The sequence below is a fragment of the Calidris pugnax genome, unplaced genomic scaffold, assembly GCF_001431845.1.
Source record: "Calidris pugnax isolate Ruff unplaced genomic scaffold, ASM143184v1 scaffold181, whole genome shotgun sequence".
NCBI classification, from domain to species: Eukaryota; Metazoa; Chordata; class Aves; order Charadriiformes; family Scolopacidae; genus Calidris; species Calidris pugnax.
This window is the reverse complement of record NW_015090976.1, coordinates 874,646-887,009: the sequence shown is the minus strand read 5'-3', so window position 1 is coordinate 887,009 and position 12,364 is coordinate 874,646. Positions and strand designations below refer to the sequence as shown.

The 12,364-nt window shown below is 43.3% G+C and overlaps 1 protein-coding gene across 1 annotated transcript in view; it reads left to right on the top strand.

Annotated features, from left to right (window-relative positions):
* Positions 1–3,866: 3,866 nt before the first annotated feature.
* Positions 3,867–12,364, top strand: part of STEAP4 (STEAP4 metalloreductase) — a 22,436-nt gene continuing 13,938 nt past the window's right edge. The window contains exon 1 of the mRNA XM_014952941.1: positions 3,867–3,993. The gene's annotated coding sequence lies outside the window, so the exon portion shown is untranslated. The remainder of the gene's footprint in view (positions 3,994–12,364) is intronic.

The following is a 12,364-nucleotide window of genomic DNA, read 5'->3' as shown; positions in this document are numbered from 1 at the left end:
ACCAACCACCCCCGCCACTAATTGCAATTAAGCTCAGAGGACCAGACCAGAGCTGGTCCAAAGCAAAAACCCCAGCAACGGGCCCAGCATGAGGGCTGGGGGCTCAGAACCACCTTTTCCTCCCTACAAACTTCATCCCTCAAAAATACAGACAGAAACCAAAGTTTTCAGGGAGAATAGTTAAATCTACATATTTTGAGGCCTCCCTCACTGCTTCCCAGTCTACCTTTATTAAAACCTGTTTATTTGGTAACTTCCAAGGTTTGAGCCATTCTGTTCTTTGTTACAGTGCTAGCAGAGTGGAACTGCAACATTTTAAACATTTTTATTTTTCGTGGGATATTTTATAGATGTCAATGTTTTGACTTCATTTTTATTCTGTTTAGATTTAAATGTATATTGGCTTTGGGTTTTGAAAGCTGTTTTTTAGGAAGAAAAGGTAGGGACAGGAATTTGAGTGTGTCACCTTTACAGGTGCTTATTGCAGTCCAAATTGGGGGGGTGGAAGGGGGTGGGGGGTTGTCCCTGCATACTCTAAAACAAAAAATGGAGGTGACCCCCCCCCCGGGTTGTCCCTGCATACTCTAAAACAAAAAATGGGGGTGACCCCCCCCAAAAAAAATGATTCTTTTGACATCACTGTTTAGATCCATATACTCTCTTCTTCTTTCCAAGATTTCTGCAAAATGTGTTCCCCTCAGGGAGAGCACGGCCAATGAAACAGTCAATGCACTGACTTGATGTTGTAGATGGGGTGGGCTCTCAAATGTCCTCATGGAGCATCTTCTGGGCTGCTGCTGACAGCTGTCTCCTGTCTGCTGCTGGGGTTGGGGCAGGGTGGTCCAGCTGGGCTGTGGCCAGTGGCGGGTGGCAGTTCAGCGAAGCCCCAGTGATGCCAGAGCAGGAATAGCCACCAGGAAAAGCATTAATTAGAGGCCGGACAAAACTTCCTCCCAAACTCATAGTGACTACTGAGTACAGCCCCGGAGACACAGTTGCAAAGGTGGCTTCCAGCTATTTATTTTACTTTACTAAACTGTTGAGGTGACCCTGCCATGGTGGGATTACTGGAATGGTCTAACTCTGGTGGTGGCAGTGTGCTGAAGGCACAGGTTCAGGCTACCTAGCTCAGGACTGCTCTTCTCATGCTTGGCTGAGCTGCTTTGTGTGTCATGCTGGCAAAGTGCTGCAGATCACCCCAGTTCAGCAACAAGGCTGGGTCTATATCTCCACTGGGAGATGCAGAGCCCATGACTTGCTAGGAAAACGTGAGATTAAGATTAAATCAGGAGGGAGGACAGGTTCTCAGCTCTGGATGATTTCCCTCCAGGTGCTTTTCCCAAATGGAGCAGCCCCACCAGGACAAATTTGAACGTGCAAAAAAAACCCATTTCCATTAAACAGCATGATATCACATAAAAATGAGTATATTAAAAATTTTGTTTGAATTCTACAACCTGAACTGCACCAGAGCCTCACATAACTTGGCACTTCAAAGGTGTTTAATTATAATGATCTACTACAAACTGCTTGATCAATGATGGAAGTGGCTCAGCCATCCACCTCAGGCAAGTTACAGCACCTGAGGACTGGGATCAAAGTGGTTTACTGCTGCCTGTCACCAATACTTGCAATGCTTATAAATACTTAAAGGGTGGGTGTCAGGAGGATGGGGTCGGTCTTTTTTTCAGTGGTGCCCAGAGACAGGACAAGAGGAAATGGGCACAAACTTGAATATAAGAAGTTCCACCTCAACATGAGGAGGAACTTCTTCACTTTGAGGGTGGCAGAGCCCTGGCAGAGGCTGCCCAGAGAGGTGGTGGAGTCTCCTTCTCTGGAGACATTCAAAATCCACCTGGACACGTTCCTGTGCGACCTGCTCTGGGTGGACCTGCTCTGGCAGGGGGTTGGACTGGATGATCTCCAGAGGTCCCTTCCAACCCCATGTGATTCTGTGATTCCGTAATACATTAGTGATAACAAACTATGTGAGCAAGTTTCTGTAGGCCTTTAGATAAACAAGCCTTAAGTACTAAGAAATTTAGTGGAGAGGCTGATTGCCAAAGAGCAAAACACTTTTGGGCATCATTAGAGCAAAGGAATGTTTGATAGAGGTGGTCCCATGCTACAAGGACTGTGACAGCAAGAAGGACATGAGTATGCACAAGTGGGTAATTATGCAATAATTGTAGTAGCATAAAATGGTAATGCAATATAAACAATGGGCTTATTCATAAAACCCAGTTCCCCAGTTTGTATTGCACTTCCTTGCTGGAGCTGCAAGAGAGGGTCACCCTGTAGGAGGGAATTCTTTTGTCCAACCAGGCAATTACAAAAGCAGCATGGCATTTTGTTTTGTAACACAGGATCTAGATGCTTAGATCACCTCGATGCTCTGAAGGGCATAGCACTGGCCCTTATTTTCCATCAATTATGAATTTGTGCATTTATTCCTCATACATCTTCTGTAGGGTTAGCCTTATGGTTTTAAGCTCCACGTGTCAAACATCTTCCTTTACACTCCCTGTAGGTTTTAATTTAAGTGCAAGACTATTTTTGGCAGCGTGCTAGTTAACAGGTCACCTGAGAAGGAATACTATAGTGTTTAACCCCACAGATCCCCACCGACTTGGTGGCCCTGAGCTGCTGTACGAAGTCCTAAGCCAGGTCATTTTCTGTGCCCGTGCCGTGCACACCTTGCTGACTCCTGCAAGCTTCTGAAGCCATATCAACTTTTTCCAGTTCCTGGATCTTTTCCAGTGGTTCAGGCATCACACTGGCTTATGCTCTTTGTCACCGTGCACAAGTGGCATGGGCTGTTCCTGCCCAAAATCTCAGACATGATCTGATCTCTTCTCTAGAACACAAGCTCCAAAATACAGTTTCTTCAGCCCTAGTGCAGTCAGATTGTTCCAAATAAAACTTTTCTTCTCCTTTCTTTTTTTAAAGATTACGTCTATGTTTGATGTTCTCTATGCCTTTTCCTTCTTATAGTGTGTTTTCCTAGTTAGTTTCCAGTAAGTCTTCCGAAAAAAAAAGTGAATGTAAAAAATTTATATTTTTACCTTCTTCCTCCTTACTGGCAGACATTGCTTGCAGATCTAGAGTGCAATATTATTTAAATCCCCTTCAATTCATTTTCCAGACCTCTTATAAAATCTCAGAGCTTGTGGGATTCTTTTAGCCCCTTTCTCTGATCTGGACTATGACCCAGTCCAGTGACCTCTTGGTGCACAAAACATCTGTTTTGAATTATGTCCCATTCCAAACAAATGTGTAACACCAAGTGCTTTGCATCCTCCCAGAGGTTTATCCCTTAAAGACGCGTTTCTCAGTACGTATCCAACGCTGGCTCCAGCTCCCCAGGATCATTGCAGCTGCCAACAACATCTAGAGAGTCTCAGAGATAGGTGCTTTCAACCATCCCCATGCCAAATTCCTTTCACCCTGATGGGACATTCTTACTGTCCCTACCCACAGCTGGAATGACACAGGAGAGCCATGACACAAAAAAAAAAAAAGCAGCTCTCCTGTTGCTGTTGCTGCTCAACAGTTGCTGTTGTGCTTCTACAACATTCTTGCCTTCTGCAACTCTCCGGTTAGTCTTCCAAGAGCTGGGAAATGCAGCCAAACCTTAGCTCTGGCCAATAGCCAGGGGTTAAGTCAGTGCCAGCATGACAAACGCAACCACAGCTTCACCTCAGCTGTAAATACAAGGGCTGGGACTTTCCCTGAGACTTTGATGGGAAGTTCTTTCACCCTGCACAGACAGAGAAGGCTTGCAACATCCCCTCGTCCCACCCTCCCCCGTACGCTTGCCCCGGCTTCCACTAGATAAATGCCAGTGAGGCTGTCAGGGTTTCTGCACCCTGCTCTGGGCAGAGGACCTCTCTGCAGCTCTTGAAGTCTCTCCTGCTCCACCACAAACAGCATCTCACCAGCTGGGGAAGCGCTGGATTGCCTGGGGGGGACTGCAGAAGGTTGGGTGCACAGGTGAGTTTTATACAGACAAGCCACAGGTTTCTTCTCACTTCTGCAGGTGGGAATGGGGAACAGAATGGCTAAACTGTCAACCTGAGATGTTCGGGTGGGCTTGAACTTAAATTTTTAAGCCTCCTGATAAAATTTTAGGCCAGCCTTTCTCCTTGCTAGGCAAAAACATCCAAAGCCAGGTCACGTCTCCTTGTTTTGTATTGACATTATGCAACCTACTAGTCACTAATTGCTGGCATAAGGAAGCACTGAGACATAGGGAAGGATTTGTACTTGTAAAGTTAGGGCAAACTAGAACTTGGGATTAGTCAGTTGGTATCAGAGAGCTTACATAGCAGGTAAGTTTATTTAATCTTCCAGAGGTGTTTGCCATAGTTAAAGAAGTGGAGAAAACTTCTGCAAATAAGAATTGGTCAGTGGGTTTTAAATGATGAAGCTAGAGAGTGGAATTTCTTTCCAGAGCCAAAATTCTGGTTTGAATTTTAGCAGCAAGTGCAAGGGTGTTTCATTGACCCCAACACTAATAACAGTTGGAACTAATGATTCTTTTCACTTTTGGATTCATATGTGGATTTCATGTTTTCTCTTCCCATTCAAGCAGCATACCAATTTTAATCCTGTTTAATATTTTATACACAAAGGGCTTCAATGCTGCAGAAAGAAATGGATTTTTCTTAAATATTGTCTTATACCAGCTCAACATTATTAATTCAGAGAACATTTGCAGCTGTCAGAACTGTTCTTCAGCTTTGATATAGGAAAATTTCATATCCCCTCTAAATCTGCAAACACAAACTGTCACTCAGACTATGTTGAGACTTTATAAAATGATGCAATTAGTGGAAGATGTAAATTCTTTTTTAGATGTCGCCTTCCTGAACACCTAAATTTGTTAATAGAAATGATTTAGACTAGCATGAAATAGTACTGTAACAACACACCAAAATACTCCAATAGTCATTGCGAAATTGACCATTCCTGTACTTTCTTCCTCCTTATTGGAATTTTCTTATACAAGTATTTTAAGTACTTTTCATATTTGTATAATTTTAGGCAGATGGCGCGGTTTTAAATTACTTCTCTTAGTTACAGGCAGAAAAGAGAACTGTATAAGGGGTCTACATTGTGTTGAGAAATTATTAATGAAGTGTGCTGCCTGCGTTAGTGTTGTATTTCAGAGCAGGAGCTGACTTGGGAGCTGCATCTGCTGCCCTCCCCCATGTCCCAGGCCGTGGTTCACAGCACACACCAGGCTGGGGACATCCAGTCTGGGCTGCTCTTCAATACGCTCAACAACCCCGCCGCTAATTGCAATTAAGCTCAGAGGACCAGACCAGAGCTGGTCCAAAGCAAAAACCCCAGCAACGGGCCCAGCATGAGGGTTGGGGGCTCAGAACCACCTTTTCCTCCCTACAAACTTCATCCCTCAAAAATACAGACAGAAACCAAAGTTTTCAGGGAGAATAGTTAAATCTACATATTTTGAGGCCTCCCTCACTGCTTCCCAGTCTACCTTTATTAAAACCTGTTTATTTGGTAACTTCCAAGGTTTGAGCCATTCTGTTCTTTGTTACAGTGCTAGCAGAGTGGAACTGCAACATTTTAAACATTTTTATTTTTCGTGGGATATTTTATAGATGTCAATGTTTTGACTTCATTTTTATTCTGTTTAGATTCAAATGTATATTGGCTTTGGGTTTTGAAAGCTGTTTTTTAGGAAGAAAAGGTAGGGACAGGAATTTGAGTGTGTCACCTTTACAGGTGCTTATTGCAGTCCAAATTGGGGGGGTGGAAGGGGGTGGGGGGTTGTCCCTGCATACTCTAAAACAAAAAATGGGGGTGACCCCCCCCAAAAAAAATGATTCTTTTGACATCACTGTTTAGATCCATATACTCTCTTCTTCTTTCCAAGATTTCTGCAAAATGTGTTCCCCTCAGGGAGAGCACGGCCAATGAAACAGTCAATGCACTGACTTGATGTTGTAGATGGGGTGGGCTCTCAAATTAGAGGCCGGACAAAACTTCCTCCCAAACTCATAGTGACTACTGAGTACAGCCCCGGAGACACAGTTGCAAAGGTGGCTTCCAGCTATTTATTTTACTTTACTAAACTGTTGAGGTGACCCTGCCATGGTGGGATTACTGGAATGGTCTAACTCTGGTGGTGGCAGTGTGCTGAAGGCACAGGTTCAGGCTACCTAGCTCAGGACTGCTCTTCTCATGCTTGGCTGAGCTGCTTTGTGTGTCATGCTGGCAAAGTGCTGCAGATCACCCCAGTTCAGCAACAAGGCTGGGTCTATATCTCCACTGGGAGATGCAGAGCCCATGACTTGCTAGGAAAACGTGAGATTAAGATTAAATCAGGAGGGAGGACAGGTTCTCAGCTCTGGATGATTTCCCTCCAGGTGCTTTTCCCAAATGGAGCAGCCCCACCAGGACAAATTTGAACGTGCAAAAAAAACCCATTTCCATTAAACAGCATGATATCACATAAAAATGAGTATATTAAAAATTTTGTTTGAATTCTACAACCTGAACTGCACCAGAGCCTCACATAACTTGGCACTTCAAAGGTGTTTAATTATAATGATCTACTACAAACTGCTTGATCAATGATGGAAGTGGCTCAGCCATCCACCTCAGGCAAGTTACAGCACCTGAGGACTGGGATCAAAGTGGTTTACTGCTGCCTGTCACCAATACTTGCAATGCTTATAAATACTTAAAGGGTGGGTGTCAGGAGGATGGGGTCGGTCTTTTTTTCAGTGGTGCCCAGGGACAGGACAAGAGGAAATGGGCACAAACTTGAATATAAGAAGTTCCACCTAAATATGAGGAGGAACTTCTTTCCTGTGAGGGTGGCAGAGCCCTGGCAGAGGCTGCCCAGGGAGGTGGTGGAGTCTCCTTCTCTGGAGACATTCAAACCCACCTGGACACGTTCCTGTGCAACCTGCTCTGGGTGGGACCTGCTTTGGCAGGGGGTTGGACTAGGTGATCTCCAGAGGTCCCTTCCAACCCCATGTGATTCTGTGATTCTGTAATACATTAGCCCAACCCCATGTGATTCTGTGATTCCGTAATACATTAGTGATAACAAACTATGTGAGCAAGTTTCTGTAGGCCTTTAGATAAACAAGCCTTAAGTACTAAGAAATTTAGTGGAGAGGCTGATTGCCAAAGAGCAAAACACTTTTGGGCATCATTAGAGCAAAGGAATGTTTGATAGAGGTGGTCCCATGCTACAAGGACTGTGACAGCAAGAAGGACATGAGTATGCACAAGTGGGTAATTATGCAATAATTGTAGTAGCATAAAATGGTAATGCAATATAAACAATGGGCTTATTCATAAAACCCAGTTCCCCAGTTTGTATTGCACTTCCTTGCTGGAGCTGCAAGAGAGGGTCACCCTGTAGGAGGGAATTCTTTTGTCCAACCAGGCAATTACAAAAGCAGCATGGCATTTTGTTTTGTACCTCCCGGCACCCTCTTCTTTCCTCTTTAGCTAAGTTTAGTAAGGGCACATCAGCTTTTCATTTGTCTCTGCTCCATACCGTGTCCCAGATACCCACCTTCTCCTCCACTCCGATTGCACAGACAGGGCCTGGCACTCTCATTTCTCGCTTATTGCATGGTCTTGTAAGAAAAATTTAGATATTGCTTTTGCAAAGGAACAACATGGCCAGTTTTTGCAGAAGAACCACTTGTCCAGTCTGCAAAGAGGCAGCTAGGGCATGATTAACAATACAAAGGCTTTCCAGGAGACATGCAAGAGTGCTCATCCCTTAACAAAGGAGGAACCAGTCTATGCCAGAACAGCATCCTTGGAGAGGATGAACGTTTAACTGAGACTGGCAAACCAGGAATATTACTGAAAATGGGAATAAATAAGTGATGTAATTGATATGGGTGGAGTGATGAGGAGGAGTAAACAGGGGCGGGACAAAGCTAAGGAGTCTTAGGTGTCTCTGATGGGCTGTGACCTCCGGGGGTACCCAGCCAGTGGGGAAACAGGAGGGAAAGTTCAGCCGGGAATAGGGAATTAAAACAAAACCCACCAAAACATGGTGTGCCTGCTTGCTGGGTCACCTGTTCTTGCAAGAACGTTTAAATAAAATGTGCTTCGTACTGATGACTGCCTGAGCCGTTGTCACTGGACACAGAGTTTCTCGCAGTCATGGCGTGCAGAACTAAGGGTGTAACTTTTGCCTTGACCCCACATATTTCACGGGGGTAGGAACCAGAGATACCCAGTGGCCTTGACTGAGACCCAGGAGCAAGTAGAAACCAGAGTGACTTCTCTCTGAGGTTGGCAGCATCCGCATAAGAGGGCTGGGGCAGCGAGGTTTGTGAGAGACCCTCTGGAAGGTTTCTCTGTCCCCGCGGGGCAGGGTAAGGCTGGTTGCCTTCTGCTGGGCTGCAAGCAGTTGGGTGGCAATGCCGTGCTCCAAGAGAGAGGTTCTATCTGTACCAACCCCTGGGCTAGAAGCCAAGGCAACGACCCACCACCCCGCACACCCATCCCCGCTCGCCAGGCCAGGGAATTACCAGCAGCACCTGCAAAACCTGAGCTGAACCAAAATCCAATTTGGTCAAAAAAAAAAAAAAAAAAAAAAAAAACAAAACCTAAGTAGATCTTTCCATTTCTCAGTACAGGATGCTGCCCTCAAAAGTTCTGCAAATTTTTTGATAATTTTTTCATTATTATTTATAAAAACTTCTGGTTTTATATATTTTCAAAACATGTTTTTAAGTTCAGGCTTCTCAGCATTTAATCTTTGAAACCTGTAGCTTAAGGTTATTCCTTAAAGACTCCTGAAATCATTGGCTCAGTAAGAAGGGGAAATTCTTCCATCCTGAGAAAGAACTAGTTTTTAAAAGATTGCCTGATAAGAATTTTTCCTTGCTGAAAAATTCAACAGCATTTAAAACTGTCTCTTTTCTGTGAGAAACATAATTTCTTATTTCTGAAAATATCAGTGTTCATTTTGTCCTGAAGGCAGGCATGTCTCTGCAGATGCCACTTGACTGCAGTCAAGTAGGAGAGGAAAACGTTCAGGTCCATGCAAAAAAAAGGAAGGAAACCAAACTGAGCAAATAAATTTAATGTACTTCATACTAAGTGAATACTAAGTGATAAAGTTATCCGCTGTTGAATTGCATGTCTTTACGCAGTTTTTTATAACAAGCATTTTAGTACATAGGCTTGTGTAAGCAAGAACACAGATTAATGAACTTTATGTAAAATCTGCTTGGCTCCATTCCAGACATGTTGCAAATCCACATATATTTGTTTTGGCAAGAAAATTTCATATTCGTGCTCCTTTTTCTTAAATCTTTCATCATACTCTCCTTCCCACTCCTCAGATTTCTAAGAGGGTAAGGCAGCCAAGAACATTGTCACCGCGCCGCAGCAGCCGCCTCGCCTTTGATTTTATCACAGGTGTTATAAAGCAACTGGGCTTCATTTTCTTCCCGCTTGTGCCAACCTGGTCCAAAAGCAAATCAATAAGTCCATTTGTGTGAATGGGAAAAGAGTCAGGCTTGTCACACGCTCCTAGAGTTCATCATAAATATGTGGCCTGAACTCTCATATTTTTCGCGCTGTGAAGGTCTAGTTTTACGTGGTTGCTGGTGTAACGCTGGCTAATTCCAGCCTCGGTACTGATGGGCTATCAGTAAATACATCCCAAATAACATCCCCTGACTTGTCCTCCGTGCCTTTTGACAGACCACAATGACATAGGGTCACACCTGAAGAGCCGTTTCTCACTCGTTCGCTTCTCTTTTGGTGGTACAGACACACGTGTGGGTGTGTGTACATCACAGATTCGTCAGGGTGTCCGTTATTTCAGCCTGATGTCTGTGGGAAGTGAGATTTCTCTGATCATGCAGAGGTATGGGAGTGTACCTATGTTTATGTGTGTCCCTCAATCATTCTTCCAGTGAAGATTTCAAACAAATATGCCAGGAGGAGCGAGGGCTCTGTTTTAATTTTGTTGCATGACAAAAGGCAGCTGAAGACCCCACAGAAGAGTAATGAAAAATGAAAGACTGTACTATATATATCTAAAAGACCTAAAAACGCACATGAGAAAAAATGTTATAGGAGGTATCAGTTGTGATTGGAAAGAGCTTCAATCAGTGCTTGTAATCAGCCAAGAAACTCAAGCCCCTAGGAAGCCAGGCTTCATTATTTTTAGTGTTATTTCTTTGTGAGACAGAGCGCTTTGTTAATGTCTCTAAATGGCAGATAAAAGATACTCAGAAGAAGAGCTTCACAGTGAGGGGAAGACTCAGCAGGAATCCAGGAGGTGCTTCTCCATGTGTGGTGGATCTGAAAACATGTCTTTCAGGGTCTCAGGACATCTCCTGGGCCAACTAGGATAAATCCAACGCTCCCTGTGCTGTAGGCAAGTCCGTCTCTCCTTCCCACCCTTGCTCACCTTCAAGTGTTTTATGAAATATTTTCATTCCCCCTGCAGTTGACTAGGCTGGATTAAAGCTTAATACCTACACACCTCAGAACAGTACAACAGCCCTGAAAAGACTGAGGAGATTACCCAAGTTATAGCTGGGTTTTATGTGTTTATGGGAGCACTTGGAGGTGGTGAGATTTCCAGTTGTCTCAGTACTTTCCTATGATTTAGACAACATTAAGCACATCTATTTAGGCCTATATGTCATCTATTTGAAGGGCCTCCAGGCAGCTTTAGTGTTCTCCTGATAAAAAGTCAAGATGTAGGAAACACAATGTCCTCTGTAGGAGTATTTATTGTCTCAAACAATTATTTTTTATCAGCTTTGTCAAAACATAGAGCCCAGGATTTTCTTTCATTTGCTTGAAAGAAAAATCACGAATAATTTGTTGTAATATCTTTGTTAGGAGCTATTCTGCTATTTTCTTTATGTCTTTAAGTACTGGATTAATCATGGGAGAGTAGTTTAGCCACATGCCTTTCATTTTTAGGTATGTCAAGCAATAGAAAATGCAATTTATAATGTAGGGCAGATTTGGTTCTACAACTGCCAGCTTATAACAGTTTTTCTTATAGAGTGTGTTCTTTCTCTTTCTGTGGGAATGGTAAAATGAAATTTTAAGTAAAGGAGATTGCCTCAGAGTAGTGTACATGTCTTTCCAAGGAGACTTTTTAAATCACATTTCACCTGTTTTCCAAGCTACACCAGGATTACTGAAAATTATGCATGTGTGAAATACTTCATATAGATACTTCCAAAGCTGCAGTGCTACATATGCAAGAAATGAAGTATTAATCACTCTCTCTACTATATTTAATGGGCTACTATATGTCATTTTAGTGTATTAGGGCACTTTTATCTCATATACATGTTTTGATCATAGATTGCAATACAAAATGGGATTCTCATATACAAAAAAGAAAAAAAAAAAGTCAGGCATGGCTTCTGCTTGTCAGTACGTGCAACAGACAGCTAAGACAATAATGAGGATTAATTCTATTCCTGAAGGAAATTGTTTAACTTTTAAGAAGTTGGCAGCATGGCAAACTAAAAATTACCAGTCAAAAAAGTATAACACCAAACAAAAATATGCACTCATTTACTTATTTGGTTGAAGTTCACCATGCCTCTCCACAAGGATTTGAAGGAAACAATGAAAAAAGGGATTTGATCTAATAAACCAACCAACCAAACAAACAAAAATGGAACACCAAAGCCGAAAAAACCCAGCTACTTCCACTGCCTTTGACACTGTTGGTTGTAGGCACTGTTTGTCATTGCCACCAGCATGATGTCAAAGCACCATGGTCACCATGAGTGCAGCCCACCCATGACTGAGAAGGGAAGGGAAGGATCAGGTAGGGAAGGATCCAGTGTACACAGAGGCATTGAGGAAGCAAAGCTGATTGAACCTGCCTAGTCTCTTCAAAGAGGTATGAGGAAGGTTTGCAGGATTCGGGACACCTCCAAAGGGCTTTTTTTTCAGCAGTTCAGTCATAAATGCCAACTCAAGATCAGCTCATAGCTGCCCAGCAGGATTAAGATGTGTAATCAAGTCAACCCTGACAGTGTGCTGGCCCTTGTCTCTGTCACAGTGGTGAGAACATGGTCTCAGAGTGTTTTGGAAGAGACACACTCTAAATCGCTGTTGGTGAAATGAGTTGCAATGTGCTCAGCCCTGCCTGCGTGGTTCAAACTATGTAAACAAGTTCCTGTAGGGAACTGCATGTTTTCAGGTGTTTCCTGACCAGAGAGATACAGAGTTTTGGCTCAAAAAGACCTTTAGCAGAGGCTCAGGGACTTACATACGTGGATGCTGTGTGAGAAAGTTCAGCTGATGCTTGCTGTAATGATGAGAGATTTGAAAAAAAAAAAAAAAAAAAAAAAAAAAA